Raw genomic sequence first — 21765 nt, 5'->3', positions numbered from 1 at the left:
TTTATATTTCATCTAATTCTTATAATCCAGTGAGGTATGGCCTTTTATTAGTTCCATTTTATAGATGAGAAAACTGAGGCGGAGGAAAACAAAGTAATCTGACCTCAAATCATAAGCATAGTAAATATAACATCCCGTAAGTATTCAGACTCAAGTAGGCTGACTCTTGTAAATGCACTTAACCACTATGCTATATTTTTTTTTAAATGAGAGAAAATGTTAGAGGCAGTGAGTAGTAGAAAGAACTAACTTTGAAATCATAAAAATTGTGACTCAAATCTTTTCTCTGTTATATGAAATCTTGGGCACATAAAATGTTCTGAGTCTAAATGTTTTTTAATCAAGATAATATCATTTACCTTTATTTTTTAATTAAAGAGATCTTCTGTATATCGGGTAATATGTACAGTACATAGAGCACAATTAGATAGTAGCTCTCATAATAATGCAATGTCGTATAAGGTGGAAAGAAGCCTATGTATTTAAATTCAAGATACTTTTTATTTTGCAGTTAGAGAACAGAGATAAGCATGCCTAGAAACTGCCCAACAGATACTTGGTATTTAAAGTCAGTTTAATAAATAACAAGGCCCTAGTGTATTGCACAGGGAACTATATTTAATATCCTGTGATAAACCATAATGGGAAAGAGTATGAAAAATAATATATTTGTGTGCAAGGGAATCACTGCTGTAAAGTAGAAATTAACACAATATTGTAAATCAAATACACTTCAGTAAAGCTTTAAAAAATTTAAAAAAGCCAGTACCATCTGAATCTGATTTGGGGTACTAGTAGGGCATTCAAGGGGCACTGCCTGATGACATTTACAGAAAAATGACTGGAGCTTGGGATAAAGGCAGGTGTTGAACCAACAGCCACTCATATAATGTGCTAACTGAGTTTCTTAACAGTGGATGAGCTTTGTGAGAAAGAGGTGTAAAGTGAGAACACTAATGGCTGTTAGGTTGTGAGAGATGAAATGAATCTAGGAAACAATGATTAGAGAAATAGTAACTGTGTTTTGTTACACTTAAATAAATTAAAGTGTTTGAACTTCCTAAAGAGAAATGGGCTCTAACAAGGATTCCCTCTTGTGGAATACCAAGTGTCAATATAAAAAGACTGCTGAAGATGAAATATTTATCACACACAATGCACCATGTGAGTTCACATGTGGGTAATATTTTTTAATGGTATTTTTAAATAAAAAGTTGTCTTTCTCTTTCCTTGAAAATAACTGGTAAATTAGAAATGTGGTTATTCATTCCTACTTGTTATCATGCAAACACTTTAAAGAGCTTCTTGTGTTTCTATTGGACTTTTCTTCAGAATAGCAAAATGAAAAATAATTCTTTTCATGAAGAATTTAGCTTCCCAGGTGGCACAGTGGTAAAGAATCCACTTGCCAATTCAGGACACACAGGTTCAAACCCTGGATCGCAAAGATCCTCTGGAGAAGGCAACCGACTCAGAATTCTTGCCTGGAAAATCCCATGGACAGAGAAGACTGGTGGGCTACAGTCCCTGGGGTCACAGAGTCAAACATGACCTAGTGACTCAGCAACAACCTACTCAAAAGGCAGGAAGAGATTCCTTACTGCAAACCCAATGGCCACAAGAATCTAACTCATTCAGGATGGAAGAACTAACTCAGTTCCTAGCTGTTTATTTATAAGACTTTCCAAATTGGTATTTATGAAATAAATTCAGGTTTTATCCAATGATTAATACAGCACAGGGATAAACTGATACTTGGTGTTTGGAGCAAATCTTTCTTCTCTTTGAGGATTATCACAGATTTTTAAGAGTCTATTACCAAGGGAATACAGTAGAGGGAAAGTATGTGTGTGCATATTAAGTCGCTTCAGTCGTGTCTGATTCTTTGCAGCCCTGTGGACTGTAGCCCACCAGGCTCCTCTGTCCATGGGATTCTCCAGGCAAGAATACTGGAGTGGGTTGTCATGCCCTCCTCCAGGGGATCTTCCTGACTCAGGAATTGAACCCACATCTCATTATGTTTCCTGCCTTGGCAGGTAGGTTCTTTACCACTAGCACCACCTGGGAAGTCCAGCCCACAATACAGGTTTTGTTGAATCCCAGCTGTCTTCATTTACTGTCAATTCTTGAGAGAATAGCTTAGAGAAATCTCTGTCATGTTTTGTATTATCATTCCTATAATTTTTCACAATGCATACCACCGAGAAGCTATCAATTATTGGATAAGAGATTCAGACTCTAATTCATTAAAAAAAAAAAAAAGACTCCTTAGGAGACTCGGTCATATTTTAATAACAATGAAATAAGAATAGAACTTACTGAATTCTAATGATGTATCAGATACTGAACTAAAGGGTTTATCACACACCTCAAGTTTGTAGGCATCATGGTGTAATGAAAAGAGCTCAAGTTGTAGGATTAGGGTCAGGTAAGTCTGAGTTCAAAACTGATTTTTGACTCAACTATCTGGATGCATTGAGCAAGTTGCATATACTGTATGATTCTCAGTCCCTTATCTCTAAGAAAAGTACCAAAATATATGACAGGTATTATATGTGTAAAATCTCTTCTAGAGCACTTAACACATAGTCAATAAGTTTACAAGCCTAACCGTAGACACACAAAATTTAACCACGCTATGAATAACACTGTCCTTATATTCCTCACCATGAGGGCTTAGTTTCACAGAGGACAGACTATAAATGATTTTTAGTACACTAAAAGTTAGATTTGTGTGCACATTAATGTTGAATCAAAAGATGGAAATTGCTGCTAATACCGTGCCTTGGTTATAGTTGAAACCTAAGTCAGGTGACCTGCTTTTGGACCTCGCCTTTGGACCCCCAGGGCAGCTACACAGGCATAAATTCATCTGTTCTACCTGCCCTCTCCATTTTCTTCACCCCCCATCAGCTGCACTTTGAAGATCACTATCAACATTATCTTCCTTAGCTCCTCTGATGTTCTAGACACTCATAAGACACATCACAACCTTTCCTGCCAGACACGAACAAAGCCTTGAAATCAATGACCATTTTTTCACAAAGCTTTTTGGAAAACCATCCTCTGATAAGCAATTAATAGGTTGTCTCCTGATTGGGGCTTGCATGCAATTAGGACTAATATTTCATGAGCATTTTTTAATGTTTTTGCTTTCGATCTGGATCTATCTAGTATATTTAGAATCTCTCAATAATATTTCAAAGTGTTCTGTGTATAGGCAGGCCTTGTACATAATTCATTAGTTAGTTATGTAGTTTTAATTGTTTTTCTAATCACTTTTTTGCTGGTATTTAAAGTGCAAATTGATATTTGTATGCTGAATTTACTAAATTCACTTGCTAATTCTTATAAATGGTCTGGAGATCCTTTTGGATTTTCCACGTCTATAATCATGTTATCCACAAATAATGACCATATTTCTTCCTTTCTAGTACTCACGCCACTTGTCCAGACTGGATCTCCAGTATATTGTTAAACAGAAGAGATGACAGTGGGCATCTTGATCTTGCTCCTGATCTCACAGTGCAAACTTCAAAGATTTTACCGTTAATTGTAAAGAATACAGTAAATGTTTGATAGGTGCTCTTTAGCATATTAAAGAAGTTTCCTTCTAGTTCCAGCAGGCTAAGAGTTTATAATATGAATGAGTGAGGAGAGGTATCAATGCTTTTCTCTGAAACTATTGATTATCATATGATTTTCTCCTTTATTTTCTAACTATAGTGAATATTTTTTGAATATTGAAATAATCTAAAACAAACATACCTTAATCTCACTTGATTCAGTTACCAGCTAATACAGTTTAGGATTTTTGAATCTATGTTCATGAGAGATATTAACCTGAAATATTTCTTTCTTATAATGTTTGCATCATATTTTGTTATCAAGATTATACTGGCATTGGAAATATTCCCTCTTTTTTTATTCTCATAAAGTTTAGCAGAAGTTGGTGTTATTTTTTCCTTAAATGTTTGGAATAATTTACCACTAAACATATCTGTGCCTGGAGTTTCCTTTGTGGGAACATTTTTATATTCAGACACATTTCTTTACTAGTATAGGACTATTCAATTTTTATAATACATTTGTGCATGTTACAATAAATTGAATTTTAAAGTAACTTACTCATTTTATCAAAATTTCACTATTATTTAGCAAACAACTTCCATTATTTTTATCATTTTAATCTCTCATAGCAAATAAAGATGTCAGCAATTTTGTTTCTGATATTTGTGCTCACATTTAATCTTCATAACAATGCTAGGTAATGAGTATTATTATTTCTCACTTTTACAAAGGAGTAGCAGTAACAGAATCCTGAAGACCTAAAACACTGTCAGTGTTTAGTTACCTGGAAAGCACAGAGCTGGATCTCAAAGCAAGATCTGCAGCCTCAAAAGCCCATATTCTTTACAAACACATTATAACCCCTTCAAACATACATGGTAGTCACGGTTATACCGACTTCAGTCCTTTTAGAAAATGAAAAGGCATATAAGGGCAGGGCTTTTGGTGAAGCAAATGAAACAGGAACAAGATAAATTTACTTTCCTCCGTCTCTGAACACTCAAACATTTGACATCAGTGCCGTGAATCACTTTCCACTTAACATGTGCTGTTACATGCTCTTCCATTTCTCTGAAGAGCTCCTCCCATCCTGTTAGAAAACGCTGAATTACCCTTTAAGCACCAGCCTCTATTCTGTGAAGGATTTTTTCCTACTGTATTCTCCTACAGGATTCTGTTTTTGCTTCCATGAAGGATTCCTTAACTCTCCCAATAAAATATATGTCTCTGTTATATTACAACTGTAGTTACTGGGGAAAAAAAAAAACACCTCTATTATAAATTTTATATTTATATATAATATCATGAATATGTTTATAAACACCTGCCTCTCCTCCTGACTTACCAGTCTCTTGAGGGTAATAAGAACCGTGTCTCCTGGATCTTTCTATGTCCCTTGGTCAACAAAGGAGGTACATGGTGGAAACATCTGCATTATTTTATAGGACTAAGTATTTTGACATGCTTCTCTTACCTCCCCTACGAACTTTTCTCTCAAGGATTCTACCACAGTAGAACTCTGCTTGGAATGTACTAACTGTGGTCTCTATGTATGAAATATCTCCAAAGTAAGAATAGTTTACTCCCATCATTTGAGGCTGCAGTTCTGATACTGATGTGCGTGCTGTGTGCAAGTCACTTCAGTCGTGCCTGACTTTGTCACCCTGTAGGGTGTAGCCTGCCAGGCTCCTCTGTCCATGGGGTTCTCCAGGCGAGAATACAGGAGTGGGTTGTCATACCCTCTCCCAGGGGATCTTCCCAACCCAGGGATCGAACCCTCATCTCTTATGTTTCCTGCATTGCAGGTGGGTTCTTTCCCACCTGCGCCACCTGGGGAGCATGGGTACAAAAACTGAATCACAGTTTAGGTAAACCCATTTTAAGTCTTTACATTTAATTAACTAATGTGTGAACGCAGACACTCACAGACTCAATAGATGGCTGAGCTGTGCTGTGCTTAGCCACGTCCGACTCTTTGCCTCCGTCTGGACTGTCGCCCACCAGGGTCCTCTGTCCGTGGACTTCTCCAGGCAAGAACACTGGAGGGCGTTGCCAAGGCCTCGTCCAAGGGATCTTCCCAACCCAGGGATTGAACCCGGGTCTCCTGCATTGCAGGTAGATTCTTTCTCAAAGTATTCTCCTTCTCCCCTCCTTCCTACCACTCCTGCCCATTCTCCCCAGTTTTACTAATTACAAACCTACTGTGTGATGGGCAACCCAAAGCTATCTGACAAGTCTCACCAAAGGCCTAAGAAAAGCGGACAGAACTTAGAACTGAAATAAGGGGCAAAGCCACTAGGTGGAGCCCCATAAAACGCATGGTCGTCTCGGTTCAGTTCAGTCGCTCAGTCTATCCAGCTCTTTGCAACCCCATGGACTGCAGCAGCCAGGCCTCCCTGTCCATCACCAACCCCCGGAGCTGGTCATCTCGGGCCCCCATTAATCACTTTATCGCATGCTCATGCAGGAAAAGACCAAGGAAAGTGACAAGCCAACCTCTTCATTTTCCCAGAGGGGCATCTGCGGGCCAATCAGGAAAAGAACTAAACTAGGTCACACATTCACCTTAGTGAAACCAGGCAGAACCCTGTGAGGCCCCGCCAGATACAGAGGCCCTTCCACATGCCCTGGCTCGTCTGTAGGAAAGCCGTAGCCTCCAGACCTCCCCTGAATCACAAAAGAGGAGGCTCCAGCAGCTAATGACTAGGACAGCAGAGTCTCAGAGTCTCTAGTTCTCACTGAAGGACACAGATAACAGTGTCCGAGGCACACCCCTGAGTTGCTGTGCAGATACCCCAGGCACCACCAGAGGGAAACCACTAACTGCACGGTCACTAGACTGTGAACGTGACATCAGCTTCTCCATCTTGAGCAGTGCTGGATCTACGGCTTGCACAATCCCAGGAACCGGCCTGAAGGAAAAGCGAACAAACAGACCCTAGAGTTGAAGGCTGCGTGTGCAAACTAAGTCGCTTCAGTCGTGTCCGACTCTTTGTGACCCCGTGGACTGTAGCCCACCAGGCTCCTCTGCCCAGGGGATTCTCCAGGCAACAGTACTGGAGGGGGTTGCCATGCGCTCCTCCAGGGGATCTTCCCAACCCAGGGACTAAACCAGCGCCTCCTGAGACTCCTGCATTGGCAGGCAGGTTCTTTACCACTAGCACCATGTAGGGAGTACACAGAGTTGAAGGCTAATTGTGCTTAAAACAGTCAAGATGATGCTGACCCGACCACAGCACAACCCGTTTTGAGATGGTTATTGGAGCTGACTGCTGTTCTGCCCATGGCCCCTGCCTGCACAGCCCTGGGACTTCCCGGCTTTTGCCTATGAAACCCGCTTCCCTCTAACTGGTAAGAGGGAGCTACTCTGGAGGACAATAGTCCACCATTATCCCAGGTTGCCAGCTTCCCGAATAATGCATCTTGCTTTTTCCATCAACCCTTGTCTCTCAAACGCTGACTTTTGAGTGATGAGCTGGGTTCTGACTCTGGCTGGTAACAGCAGCAGAAACCCCAAATCAGCACCCTGAGTCTGCATTGCTGTGGGTCTTTGCATTTGCCGCAGTAATCGTCTTGTCACGAGAGTTATGGATGGAAAAGATGCTGCTGTTATTCAGTCGCTAAGTAATGTCTGGCTCTTTGTGACCCCGTGGACTGCATCATGCCAGGCTTCCCTGTTCTTCTCTATCTCCTGGAGTTTGATCAAACTCATGTCCATAGAATCAGTGATGCTATCCTACTATCTTATCCTCTGTTGCCTCCTTCTCCTCCTGCCCTCAATCTTTCCCGGCATCAAAATATTTCCCAGTGTCAGCTGTTCTCATCAGTGGCCAAAGTATTGGCGCTTCAGCTTCAGTATCAGTCCTTCCAATGAGTATTCAGGGGTGACTTCCCTTATGATTGACTGGTCTTCTCCAGCACCACAGTTCAAAAGCATCAATTTTCCAGTGCTCAGCCTTCTTTATGATCTAACTGTCACATCCATACATGACTACTGGAAGAACCAAAGCTTTGACTATATGGATCTTTGTTGGCAAGGTGATGTCTCTGCTTTTTACAGCTTAAATAAAAACATGATACACACAATCAGTCTCCTCAGTGGCAAAGCAAAACAGTATTGGCATAACATTAATTAGCTTGTGTTCTGCAGTCATATTCTTTTAGCCAAAGGAAGAAGGCTTCATGGTCAGTGCCTGCAATAGTGTGCATTAGAATGAAGGCATCTAGGCGTCTCTCCACTGGATAATCAATGGGACCTGATTTCATCATTCTGCTTCAGCTGTGGAAAGGGGTTTGGGCCGTGTGTGGAAGGGACTGCCTGGAGCCCTTCCACTGACAAACATGTGTGTTCTCAGAGACAAGGTTCCTGCCCCCTGCTTCCATGGGGGAAGATGGCGCAGACTGCTTTGCCTAATGGTCACAATCCAGACAAGAAGGTATGGGGATTTGGGATAAGAAGATTACAGGACCAAACTGATCATTGGGGGTTATCACCAGTAGCTTCTCTGCCCTTCCAGTCCCGTCAGCTCCCCTTCCCCATGGCTGTCATCATTCCACCACGCCTCTGTCCGAGAAAAGAACATGACAGACAAGCCACAGTTACTCACAGCGATCTGAGGAATGGAAATAATACGACAGATAGGGTTGATCGTGACATTAGGGAAAAATGTGATTCAAACGTCTAGCAAAATCTCTGGCAGACACAGAAGTGTTAAAAGAAAACCAGCTGCTCTTTTATGTTGCCTCATTCCTCTCAGACGTGCTTACATTTAAAGAAAAACTAAAGTGAGACTATCTTTTTATCTCTGTAACAGAAGAGATCTGTCTTCTGACAGAGAACTTTTGTGTAAGCTAAATATTTGTACATAGCATGTAATAACTACTCTAATTAGAGATGTTCCATACCTCCACGCATAAGGATTAATTAGACACAGGCATCTTCATTTTTAAAATTTGTAAATTGCAAGTAAAAAGTAAATTAGAAACTTCCTGTAACATTCACAGAGGATAATGTGCAAAGCAGGTTGGCGCACTCATACTTTGTGTCATTCCATATTACAAAGAACAGTTAAGAAACATTTTTATAGTCTAGTAAAATTAAAATGTAAATCTAGTAATCTAGTAAAACTGAAATAACAAAGCACTTAACTTATTCCAGGCCCTGTTTCAATTGCGATATAGAAGGATTATTTTACCTATCCATTACAACTAAATTTGTTAGTTAGGTAGAATTACCCCAATATTTCAAAAGAAAATGCCAAGACGACAACAACAAAAATAAATTGTGTCACCGGTAAATGTCAGAGTTGGAATTTGATATTTCGTCTGTTTGGCTTCCAGGCCTGTGCTCCTAACTACTACATATTTAGGCTCATTATTTGTTTCCTTAGACTCAAAGCTAAGAAAATTGACTATGGAAAAAGCTACTTGCATGTAAAGGTTTATTTATAACAGTGAAAGTTAAAAGCAAGAACATTAACTAGATTGGAGAACAGTTAATGTAGAAGGATCTAAGAACCTTGAAGAAGCAAACAACGTATCTTTCTACTCTAGATAAGAATGAGACCCCTTTATCTTCTCTTCACTTCCATTCTCAGAGTCTAGGGCTCTGACACCACACACACACACACACACACACACACACACACATACATATACACACAGAGAGAAATATTCCCACAGTTCCTACGTTGTAAAATCAGTTCTCTCCCTCTTGCTATGATATCTATCCTGGCAGTGAACCATCTCTCCCCGACCCCTCCCCTCCTGACTTCTACACTTCTTTCCTCATACTTTATACTCCAGTAATTTGAAAGCACATGCATTTTTCCAAATACACCAGAACATTCAGTAACTCTGCCTCCCTGCAAGCCTCACCTCTAAAAACCCCTTCTTCTTCCTCATCTCAAACTACATATTCTTCAGGGGACCTCTCCCCATTAAGGCCTGCCCTACATCACACACTCCCTCCCTACTAGAGGGAGCCTGCCCCATAGGGCTAAAAAAAAGAAGGAAAAAAAGTCCAACCTAGTACTGAACACAAATTCTTGAGCTTGTCTTAGAGGAGGGCAGAGAAAGAAACATCTTGCTGAAATCCACTCTGCTTCTAACAATAAAACTGGCTGAAACCAGATGGAGTACAGTGCGCGGTGCTGTGGTCAGCCGCTCTGCCGTGTCCAACTCTTTGCAAGCCCACGGGCTGTAGCCCACCAGGCTCCTATGCCCGTGGGATTCTCCGGGCAAGAATACTAGAGTGGGTTGTCATGCTCTCATCCAGGTGGAGCCAAGATAACTAACTGGTTAAAATTTGGGCAGAATAAACCTGCTTGTCCAATGGGTGACCTGTTGAAACTGAGACAGGATGGGACCTGGAGCCTGGGATGCTTTGCCACAGCGCCCGCACCTGGGCAAATGTCTCCTCAAGTAACAAAATACAAACTATAAGGGACTAAAAATAACCATCTGTATGGGCAGTTGGGGCAAATTACAGACAAGATGCAAAGAGACCAAAAGGCCCAGCTCCCACTCCTGAACATCTGGGATCTAAAGCGGGGTACTGAATGTGCCCCCTGCACCTCCGCCACCTAAGGGGAGTGCAAATCACCCAGGACGTCCTTCTGGCCCACTCCTGGACACACCCCTCCCCTAACCCCAGGTAAGTCTTGTGGTCCATGCACAGGATGGAAAATCATTTCCAGACACAGAGTATTTCAGAACATAGTGAAATTGATCAGAGGCTGACAGAGCCACTGTTGAATTAATGCCATTTTCAGCAACATGGATGGACCTAGGGATTATCATATTGAGTGCAGTAAGTCAGACAAAGAAAAATATTCTGATATCACTTACATGTAGAATCTTTTAAAAAATGATAGAAATGAACTTATGTACAAAATAGAAACAGACTCAGACTTAGAGAACAGAGATGAGGGGGGAAGGGATAGTTAGGGAGCCTGGGATGGACGGGTGCACACTTCTGTTTGAAATGAATGACCAATAAGGACCTACTGAGTAGCTCAGCAAACTCAGTATTGTGTAACAACTTAAGTGAGAAAAGAATTTGAAAAACAATAGATACGTGTGTATTTATAACTGAATCACTTTACCGTTTACTGAAACTAACGCAACATTGTTAATGAACAATACTCCAATATAAAATAAAAAGTTAAACAATAACAACAAAAGAAAAACTTACCACTTCCTTAACCTTTATAACCACCACTCCCTCCCTTTTTCTTCACAGCCCTTAAATACTCACCTCATCTTGCCATCTGGGAGGCAGATTTGGGAGTTCTTGCTTCCTGTCTCCTTGCTTGACCCCCCCTGTAATAAAACCTTTCTCTCCCTACAAAAGACAGATATCTCCAGTTGTGGGGTGCGGTGGGGTGGGGGGGGAGCAACCAAACTCTGCTCAGTTGGGTAACACTAGTTGCCTGTTCCATCCGTAAGATACTCTCAGAATCCCAGTGTAAAACCCCATTTTATAATGCAGTTATTTGTTCATATACCCATCTCTTCCCTTGGACTGTGAGCTCCTTAAAAGCAGAGAGTCTTGTTTGACTTTATAGCTTTATATCCCAGCACACAAAATAGATGTTCAATATCAGTAGCCACGATGATAACGACAGCGATGACGCTGGATGGATGCATGGATGGAGAACAGAAAGGGCATGCATCGACAACAGCTAAGACGTTCGAAATGTCACCAACCAGAAATCTACTCTGGAGCCCGGCATGGCGCATGTGCAAACCCCCGGTCCTGCTCTCCTTGGCTGTGAATCCGTGCGTACCGGGCTGCTCCGATGGGGTCCGCGGCCGGACCACACAGAGGGACGGGAAGACCAGAGGCTGCCCCAGGCACAGGAAAGCCACGCAGTGTCAGAAACCAGCAATCTTGGTTTCTGCTTCTCCGAAGAACCCTGCCTTAAATTCTTAAGCAAGATTCTGTCTTAAATTAGCCTGTGATCTTGAGCAAGTCTGTAATTTTCCTGAGAAAATTCTGTGTCTTCATCTACAAGGAGAATAGTTAAGGCCGGCCTGTATTTATTTCCAAGTGATGTGGTTAAGAAGCTGCTGGAGCCCCGACGCTGGGCTGGTGCTGCCCTAACTGGAAACACAGGGGGCGGGAGCCGGCGAGGGGGGCGGCCGTGGAGGGATGCAGAGCCCGGCCCGGGATGCGGGGACGTGGGCGCCTCAGGGACAGGCCGTCCCTCTCCTGAGCCCCTCCTGCAGGCCCTGCGGTCCTGGGCTGCCCCACGCGAGCTGACAGTGGGTCCCGCTGCCACCATCAGCAGGCGTCTGTCGAGAAAGAAGGCTGCTTCCAGGAGCGCGGTGAATCCACCAAGACCCGTAGGCGCCGGACATCCTGCGTAAGAGCGAGGGCTCCTCACTAGATGGAAGGAGCGCCTGGGGCCCCGCTGGACCCCGTCTCCTCTCAACAACTTCTCCATCGAAGAACATCCCTGATGAGGACCGGGAGACGGCGCCCAACTCCTGTGCCACAGCTGCCTGCCGCGAACAGCAGGCACCGCGTGGACCTGCCACGCGGCCTCTGCGTGGGAAGGTGAGTCTGGGCCTCCGTGGGGCTGCGCTCTGAGGGCTGCCAGGCGCAGCGTGAGAAGGGGTGCAGATGGACACATTCCCCTTCTACGAGCGGAGAAGGGCAGCACTCCAGGGCCGCTGGATCCAGCTGTGTGCGCAGACCCGAGGATGCAGGATGCGTGGGAACCCTGGGCGGAGCTCGGCCACAGCGTGGAGGGGCGAGGCCTCTGCTCCACGGGAACTCTACAGAGGGTCCGCGGACCTTCCTTGATGGGCATCCTCATGGATCTGGAGGCCCAATCACCAAAGCAGAACCAGTTTGTTTGTTTGTTTTAAATCAATGTAGTAATCATAAGAGATGATACAGAATCACCCAGTTCAAAAACTAAACAGTCCAAGTTGGTGTCTGGTGAAAGCTTCGCTCTCATTCTGCTCCCGGCACCAAGTTAAGTGCCATTCTTATGAGCTTTCTTCGCGCGTGGTGGACAAGCTCATTCAGAACCTTTTGGGCTCTAATCTCCTTGTTTTTCCTTTTTTTTTTTGCAGAAAAGGTGGCATTGTATGCAAACTGTTCTGAATTTGCTTTTTTCATTTATCTAAGGGAATCTTTCTGCTTCAATATATACAGAACTGTGCAGCATATTTTTAAATAGCTACACATATATGTCACTAACTTACGTTTAGCAGTTCTTTATTAATGGTGATGGGTGGGGAGTTGTTTCCAAACAATACCACAATGTGCCTCTCTCATTTCACATATGTGCAGTTAAATCTGTAAGATGAATTCTTAGAGATAGGATTTCTGGGTCACACAGAACATGCCCTTGTCATTTTGAGAAATGTTTCTATTAGGCCATGTCTAAGAGCATTCTCGGGCTTCCCAGGTAGCTCAGTGGTAAAGAAGCCACCTACCAATGTAGGACAGGCAGGAATTGCAGGTTTGATCCTGGGTTGGGAGGATACCCTGGAGGAGGACATAGCAACCCTCTCCTGTATTTGCCTGGAAAATTCCATGGGGTCTGTCTGGCAAGCTACAGCCCACGAGGTCGCAAAGAGTTGGACATAACTGAATGACTGGGCACACGTGCACAAGAGCATTCTTACAGACTTGTTTTCAAATGTTGGTTTTTTTTTTTTGTTTTTTTTTTTTTTTTTTATCTGTGGAAAATAGGACCACAGGGAAGTTTCAGCTGACTTTCTCTTTCTTTGGGTGAATTTGAGTGTCCTTTCATATATTTAAAGGCCGTGTCAGTTTCTATATTGTCTGTTCATATCCTTTGTCTATCTTTCTATTGGATAGTTGGTCTTCTTAATTTTTGCATGCATGCTGCATGCTAAGTTGCTTTAATCATCTCCAACTCTTTGCAACCCTATGGACTGTAGCCCTCTGTCCATGGGGTTCTCTAGGCAAGAATACTGGAGTGGGTTACCATTTCCTCCTGCAGGGACAGAACCTGCGTCTCTTACATCTCCTGCACTGGCAATGAGGTTCTTTACCACTAGCGCCACCCGGGAAGACTTTATTTTTGAAAGTTCCTTATATATTAAGGAGATTAACCCTTAGTAATAAGTGGTGAATAATTTTTCCTCACTTTGTCCTTTTGGACCTGACTTTGAGATATACTCCTTTAGCTTGTCTATGAGATGAGGATTTAGCTTGCCCTCTGGACAATCTGAAAACAGTGTCATCCAAGAGAACTTTCTGTCATGATAGTAATGTTTAATACGTGTGGTGTCCAAGAAGGTTGCCACTGGTCACATGTGGCTGTGGAGCATTTGAAATATGACTAGAACAACTGAGAAATGGAATTTTTATTTAATTAATTTATATTTAAATATCCACTTACGGCTAATGGCTGCCCTTTTGAACAGTGCATTTCTAGAATGTATACAAAACAATATCCCAAAATGTGTTGCCACAGTCTGTACTGTAATAATTGTTACATACCTTCCCAGAGTTAAAAATATATTCTCCTACACAAAGAGAACAGAATTACCATTTCAAGTCACCTAGGTGTGACTCAGCTGAAAACTGGGGTCAAAACACAGACCGCCAGTGAAAGCAAATTGAGACTGTAGGGTGGCTCAGTGGTCAAAACTCCCCATGTCCACGCAGGAGACACGGATTCAATCCCTGGGTCAGGGAGATACCCGTGGAGGAGGACACGGCAACCCTCTCCTGCATTCTTGCCTGGAAAATTCCTTGGACAGGGGAGCCTGGCGGGGTTCAGTCCATGGAGCTGTAAAGAGCTGGACACAACTGAGGGACTGAGCAGGCTCCCCAGGGACACAGGGCCTGAGTCTGGGCTGAGTTTTGAAGGATGGGTAGGAATTGAGCCCAGAGATAGGAAGGAGAGAGTGACTCCAGGAAAAGAGACCCATATATGAGACCGCTTATTTTCCAGGAACCACAGAGGATTCTGTATCACCAGAAAATCAAAGGGCCAGGGGTCTTAGAAGTGCAAGCCTTGAAGCTGGAGAGCTCAACCGAGGCCTGGACTCCAGATGGAGACCTCCTCAGGGTCTGGCAGGCCGTGAGTCAACCTGAGTTTGTCACAGGATTGCTGAAAGCTTCAAGGGGGTGATAAACAGGAAATCCTTGATGCAGCAATACCTGGCACACGGTTTGCAAGCCTGAAAAAGGAGCAGCAGGGAGCAGGCAAAGCTTTTTAGTAGGCAAGAGAGCTGCCCTGGTTTCCAGTATAGTAAGATACCATGCCGTTCAGCATGGAGAATAGTCCCTTTCCTGAGACCTGGGGGGCTAGAGGAAGGGCTGAAGCCCCTACTTTCTTGTTTTTTTTCTTAGCAATTCTTGCTGCCACTGGAGAGAAATCTGCTGGGTCTGATCTGAGACCAAGCCTCAGATTCTGACCTTAAGTCAAGGGGAGACGTGAATAGAAACCAGCAAGAGGCAGGGGAACACTGCTCTCTAGAGCTCTGTCCTCCCGACTGTCCTCTGGGCCTTGCTCCAGTGGCCTGAGGCACCAGGCTGCTCCTAGGGGGTGCTGGACAGTGGGGACGGGGCAGAGGACAGACAGGGATCACACTGCTGGCGAGTCCTGGCCTGAAGACTGCAGCGGCCTCCCACTGGGCTCCCAGTGGCCACTTGTGTCTCCCCCAGAGGGCATTATTATTGATCCCCAAGGGATACATAAGAGTCCCTTGGCTAGCAAGATGAAACTACTCCATCCATCCTAAAGGAAATCAACCCTGAAGATTCATTGGAAGGATTGATGCTGAAGCTGAAGCTCCAGTATTTTGACCACCTGATGCGAAGAGCTGACTCACTGGAAAAGACTCTGATGCTGGGAAAGACTCAGGTCAGGAGGAGAAGGGGGCGACAGAGGATGAGATGATTGGATAGGATCACCAACTCAAGGGACATGAGTTTGATCAAACTCCAGGAGATGGTGATGGACAGGGAAGCCTGGAGTGCTGCAGTTCATGGGGTTGCGAAGAGTCAGACCCGACTTGGTGACGGAACAACCAAGAGCAAAGGGATGTGATCCCTCAGTGGGTCCTTTGCCGGAAGTTGCAAATGCCAATCAAACAAAACCGGGCTCCATATGGCAGAGCAGAAACGTCATCATTGAACTAGGATGGGAGAAGGGAGAGCTCTGCCCTAAAAACACCTTGTTCCCAAAGGGAGGGGAGAAAGGGAATATTCAAGGTGTAGGAGGCAGGGCTTAAGCAAAGGGACAGAGACTTTCAGGGGCAGCTGGGGCACGCACAGTCTTCCAGGCTTCTTTGCACACAGCGCGGATTGTGCCTAAAAGAATACAAAATCCCACCTTGGGAGATCCTAGCATGGTAGTCAGCAGAAGTAACTTGCAGACACCTCCAGGCCTTACATGTGCAGACAGTTCTGTGGTCAAGTCAGAGCTGGGTCACGGATCACTGCATGTCTCTTTTAAGAACAGCTGCAAAACATATCTGTCAAATAACAGGTGGTTTTGAAACAAACACAGAGGCACATCAAGGCAAAGATCCTCTAGCTCAAAGAGGCTGATACACAGCATCTACACTGATATTCTTCTTAAAAGAAAAAAAAAAAAAACCTTTTAGTTTGTAGGTTAACAGTGTTATGATAGTTTCAGATGAACAGCTTAGGGACTCAACTATACATATACATGTATCCATTCTCCCTCAAACTCCCCTCCCATCCAGGCTGCCACATAACATTGAGCAGAGTTCCCTGTGCTATACAGTAGGTCCTAGTTGGTTATCCATTTTAAATATAGCATACACTGATATTCTTTAAAACAAACAAACCAAAATATTTTATATTACATAGAAACACACACACTCAAAAGGGAAAAACACATTATATGGTTAGCTGTAGTCATTTCTAAATAGTAAAAATGGATATTTTTTACTTCCCATATTTCTATAACTTCAAAAATGTTCTTTGACTATCATCTATTTAGTTTCATAATAGGAAAATAAATGTTTTTTAAAAGAAGGAAAAATGGGATAGAGAGAGAGGAAGCAAGGAAGTAGAAAAAGGCAGATATCGCAGCACTGCACACATTTCAGAATGCTAAGTAAATTATCCATCAGTTTACTGAGCTTGCCTTTTTTCTTGTTTAATAAAAGTCACCCATATGTCTCCCATTTATAGCCAAACTAAGTTAATTACAGCATTGTTTGTGGTTGCTTCTGGGCAGGGTCAATATGGGTAATTAGATCTTTTACAATCTTTAGAAAGTTATTCTCATTCCTCATGAAACATGGATGTCAGATGCAAATGTTCATCAAGAAGGAAACACGATGAGTAATGTGGGTGAATAACGTGATCCCAAGGTCAGTGGAATGAGTGACTTAGGCACTTAGAAAGATAACTCAGTCACAGTTTATCATCCCTGAATAACCAGGAACAATAACTTTTCAAGAATTATTTAGAAAAAAGTCTCAATTCTGAGGTCTAACAAAGCCAGGTGCAGTAAAGAATCATACACTCTTAGAGCTAGATGGACCCTTGTTGGTGTTGTTTACTTGCTACGTCCGAGACTCTTTTGCAATCCCATGGACTATAGCCCATCAGGCTCCTCTATCCATGGGATTTCCCAGGCAAGATTACTGGGTTGCCATTTCTTTCTCCAGGGGATCTTCCAACCCAGGGATCAAACCCTCATATTCTGCATTGCAGGCAGATTGTTTATCACTGAGCCACCACGGAAACCCAGATGGACCCTTAGGAGTTGTCAGACTTTGCTCTAGCACTGAAAGCTTTTCTTAAGTCAACTCTTAAATAAAAGCTCAATGCCGTAACCTTTGAGTAGTATGCAGAAAAAGTAGGAGTTAGAAAACAAACCTGGGCTTGAATTCCAGTTCCATCACTGGGACGAGTAACTTGACCTGAACATCTGCTTGCTTATGAATAAAATAAGGATGATTAATACTGACTTCAAAGACTGGTTGTGAGAACAAATGAAATCACAGCCTCGATATGGCAGGTGGTATTAGCAAGGGGGGAGGTGGTGTAGTTTGTTAGTCCTCTCAAAACCAAATACTATGGAAATGAATTTGCCCCTTGGAAATTAACATTGGGGCTGACATATGCAAAATCACTGAACAAGTCTGAATAATTTACAGTCCAGCAGAACTTTTCCTGTCTGATTGAATTTATTAACATTTAAAGGAAGAATGTGAAGCTCAGAAGGAGGTGTTGAGTATCTTAGAGGCATTCCACTTGTAAACATTTTTCAGAGGAACTTTGCATTTAGCCAATAATCTCCTCTTTGGAAAAGACCGCGATGCTGGGAAAGGTTGAGGGCAAGAGGAAAAGACAGTGGCAGAGGATGAGATGGTTGGATGGCATCACGGACTCAATGGACATGAGCTTGAGCAAACTCTGGGAGATAGTGAAGGACAGGGAAGCCTGGCGTGCTGCGGTTCATGAGATTGCAAAGAGTCAGACACGAGTTAGTGACTGAATAACGCACAACTCTGTGTCCTACACATAAGGAGTTCCCCAGTGTGGAAAGTTTGGAGGGGTTTTCTGCCAAGAAGTTTGAGATCCTGTTTTCACAGGCACTGTCACCCTTACTTGCAGATGTGGGTATCAGGGTATCTGAGGCTAATGCCTTTAGACCTTGGGTGCCTCCGGCTCCCTTTGTCCTGATTCCATGCCATTCGTGCAACGTCTGCTGCTTACTTGGAATCTCGTGTGGGTCAGCCTCTGGCAACAGTGTGCAGCGGTCACTTGGAGGTTGCATGTGGGTCAGCCTCTGGCAACAGTGTGCAGCGGTCACTTGGAGGTTGAGTATTCCAGTCCCTGTGGCCATTATTTCAACGGTAAATTCATGAGTTGGTATTTAAGTTTTATCCATCTGTTCTATGAACGTACTAGATATGACCCTGCCCAAGAGATGAATCTGCTCTTTTTGCTGATAAGATCACCAAGGTCTTAGATTGGGGAAATGCACCAGGGCAGTAAGTGGCCTCTAATGAGAGGGACCTTAGAGCCTAGCTGACAGCCTTCTTTGATGGGACAACTCAACATCACTGTGTGGCTACATTAAATGTTCTTCAGTTTTATTAATAGTTTCCGTATTAGTCACTCATGAAGTGTTCATTACCTCCCTTTTCTATCCCAAGGAGTTTTCTGTGGTTGGATACTCCCTGAAGTAGTCTCTGAGACAAATACTTGTGTGCAAATAATATATTTGCGAGGTGGTTCCAGGAAATCCCAATAGCAAAGTGGGGGCAGGAGACAGGAAATGGAAGAAATCCAGTGAAGTTTACGATAATAAGCAGATCAATGTTGAGGGCAGCTGGGACTCTCAGTCCCACTGGGAACTCAGGGAGTCAGTGGAGGGTGTGGAACAAGGTTCCTCACCCCCTGGTTCCCAGGGACACGGGAGAGGTGACTTTTTTTCATTCCCCTCTCTCTTTGCCTAACGTTGTTTCCTGGTGCATCAGCCCATGGCACTTCTGGTTGTTAGGGCTGGAACCTAGAGAGTGCTTTCAAGTGAGAATCACAAAGGTTTCCAGTAGAACTGTGTAGGCATGTGCTAGAGGGCAGAGCACCCAAAGAAGTGAGGGTGATGGATAGGGCAACAACTGGCATCTGCTACCGGAGGTAGGCCATGGAAGAATAAAGCACAACTGATAACTCGCACATGCTGATGCTGACTAGTAGTACAAGCTTGCGTGCTCAGTCATATCTCAGACTTTGCCACCCCAAGGGCTGAAGCCTGCCAGGCTTCTCTGTCCCTGGGATTTTTCCAGGCAGTAATACTGGAGTGGGTTGCCATTTCCTTCTCCAGGGTGTCTTCCTGACCCATGAATGGAACCCACATCTCCTGCATTAGTAGGCGGATGCGTTACCATGAAGCCCCCAGGGGATTACAATAATGACTAGATGTCATTCTAAATGATAATCCAGTCCACTCAGAGCGGTAAAAGTCACGCAAGACTCTTCTCTGTTGATTAGGATCTGGCTTCCCAAAAGACACCAGAAGGAAGGAAGGAAGGAAGAGCAAATCTGCTACTGATTTCCATTTCTCCGAATTCTCTGTGATTTGTTTCTTTGCACCTAATGATGAAAAGCTATTCTATCTCCTTCAAGGTATCCAGAAAGTGAAGCTGCATTTGGGGCACATTATACATGAGGAATGATCTGTATGCAATGAGTACAAAAATTAGCTGCAGACTTATTCCCTAAGTCTTTACCAGGTACTCCATTAGCAGTACCTAATTGAGAGTAAAATGTGGTTTGCCACACTAAAATGCTAAAGGTGAAGTACGACAGAATTTAAACCAGCAGATATAAACACAGCACCTAACTGTAACAAACAAACAAAAGAAAACAAAGACTGGAAAAATCAAATACTGAGGAAGAGCTGCCTCAAGCACGTCTCACCTGAAGTGATGAGTGAAACGATGACTGTAGCAAGTTACTCCCCCAAGCAATGCTGAATCGCCATAGTACAGCCTCGTGTTCCATTAGCATCCCGTTTCTGTGGTGGCAGAAATCAAAGCATCAGGGTCTGCCAGCTGACCCCAGTACCACACAGGCAAGTTGATGGGTTTAGCACGCACATCCAAACTTCTCAGTATTCAAAGGGCAAGTAACATCACGTTTTTTAAAATGTTTCTGTTTTATTTAAGATCCACTAAAGACTTCCCCACCTACCCCAAGTCATAAGAAATCCAATGCCAGTTATTTGTTGATGTGGGTCCCTGTCTCTCTTCTCGTGTGTGATACAGAACACCCACAGGGCAGGAGGGAGGGAGGCCAGGCTCACGGAGATCTGAAACCGTGTCTACCAGATGTCAGTCTTGAGCCGGGGAAAGCAAGAGCGTTGTGGCCCCGTCTCGGCTGTCCTTGCTCCTTCAGCTGTGTGACGCCTTGAAGGAGTAGAGGGGCACCTTCCAATTCTGACCCAAACGATAGCGGAGTGTCCTTGTCCAGCTCTGGGCCCAGGAGGGCAGCTCTCCGGGGACTCCAGGACCTCAAAGCTAAACCGAGCCCCGATGCTTCACACAGTGGTCTCAGGTCACAATGCCCAGCCCTGCCCTGCTTTCCCTCCAGGCTTTTCTCCCAGATCCTGCTGGCTATGGGTTTCCCACCCCCACCCCACCCTCAGACTCAAAGTCACGACTTCTCTTCACTCACCTGTTTTGGACAAGGCATCATTAAGACTTGTTAGCCTCTTCTTTGGTTATTTCTACCTTCTCTCTTTTTTTTTTGGCCTGTAAATATGCATATATATAAACATAAACTCAGGACGAGAGGAGAAGTAGAGAAAGTGACTTGGTGATTAGGTGGTTGGAAGGGTCACACATTTCCAAAGTTACTCACCACAACTAAAAAGCACAGCAGGTTTCAAAGGTATCTGAATTATTAAAAGCAACAGAAATAAAATTCCCAGCCCAGAATCCCACCAGAAAGCTTCAGGAGTTTTTTCTGTGTATGCATAGGGGCCTCCGAGAAAATCGTCCTTGCCTTGATCTCCTTGGCTGTCAGTCTCATTTCATAGGCCTCTGATTTCAGTCAGTCTTTAAGTCCCAGACTGCCCCCCAACCCTGATTCTCATCAGCAAAGATTACTTTAGTCAGACTATACCATTCATGTGATACTTAAAGACACAAAGAATTCACAGGGATTTTTCTTTTAGATGTCACGGCTTTGAAGTGTGTATTGTATTCCCCCAAATCCACTCATTTTGGTTTATATACAGTTGAGCTCATTTTGATTTATCTACAGTGCAGAGAGTGATACTTCTGTTGGTTCTAAGATCATTTGAAGATTCTCACTGGAGGCTTTTCTGGTTCTCTGAGATAATATATATGTATATATATGTCAGCAATATTTAACATTTGTCTAGTACAATTATTTTCAAATCTCAGGGAAGAATTGCTAGAAGAGTGTGTTAAAAATCACAACCTAAGATTCTAATTCAGTAGGTCTGGTATGGGCCTCAGGAATCTATATTTGTAAAAATGACTTTCAGATGCAGAGAGTTATAAAAAGATATACTTCCTGTAAAACACTTATTTGATACCATCTATGTGTCAGACAATTTGCTAAAAGCTTTACTAGCCTTATTTTGTCAAACCATTACATCAATGCTGTGACAAAATATATTACTAGTCTCATTTTATAGATGAGTACACAGGGGCTGAAAAAGAGAAATTGAAGCTCAA

At 43.4% G+C, this 21765-nt stretch overlaps 1 protein-coding gene across 1 annotated transcript in view; it reads right to left on the bottom strand.

Annotated features, from left to right (window-relative positions):
- The window catches only part of RAB38 (RAB38, member RAS oncogene family), a 111025-nt gene extending 89604 nt beyond the window's left edge, over positions 1-21421 (bottom strand). The window contains exons 1-3 of the mRNA XM_020880142.2: positions 20735-21421; positions 19979-20075; positions 15903-16044 (exon numbers count right to left, since the gene is read on the bottom strand). The gene's annotated coding sequence lies outside the window, so the exon portion shown is untranslated. The remainder of the gene's footprint in view (positions 1-15902; positions 16045-19978; positions 20076-20734) is intronic.
- Between the last annotated feature and the right edge of the window lie 344 nt (positions 21422-21765).

Source organism: Odocoileus virginianus, chromosome 28 (genome assembly GCF_023699985.2).
Source record: "Odocoileus virginianus isolate 20LAN1187 ecotype Illinois chromosome 28, Ovbor_1.2, whole genome shotgun sequence".
Lineage (NCBI taxonomy): Eukaryota > Metazoa > Chordata > Mammalia > Artiodactyla > Cervidae > Odocoileus > Odocoileus virginianus.
Note: the sequence above shows the minus strand (reverse complement) of the source record. Positions and strands in the feature narration are given on the sequence as shown.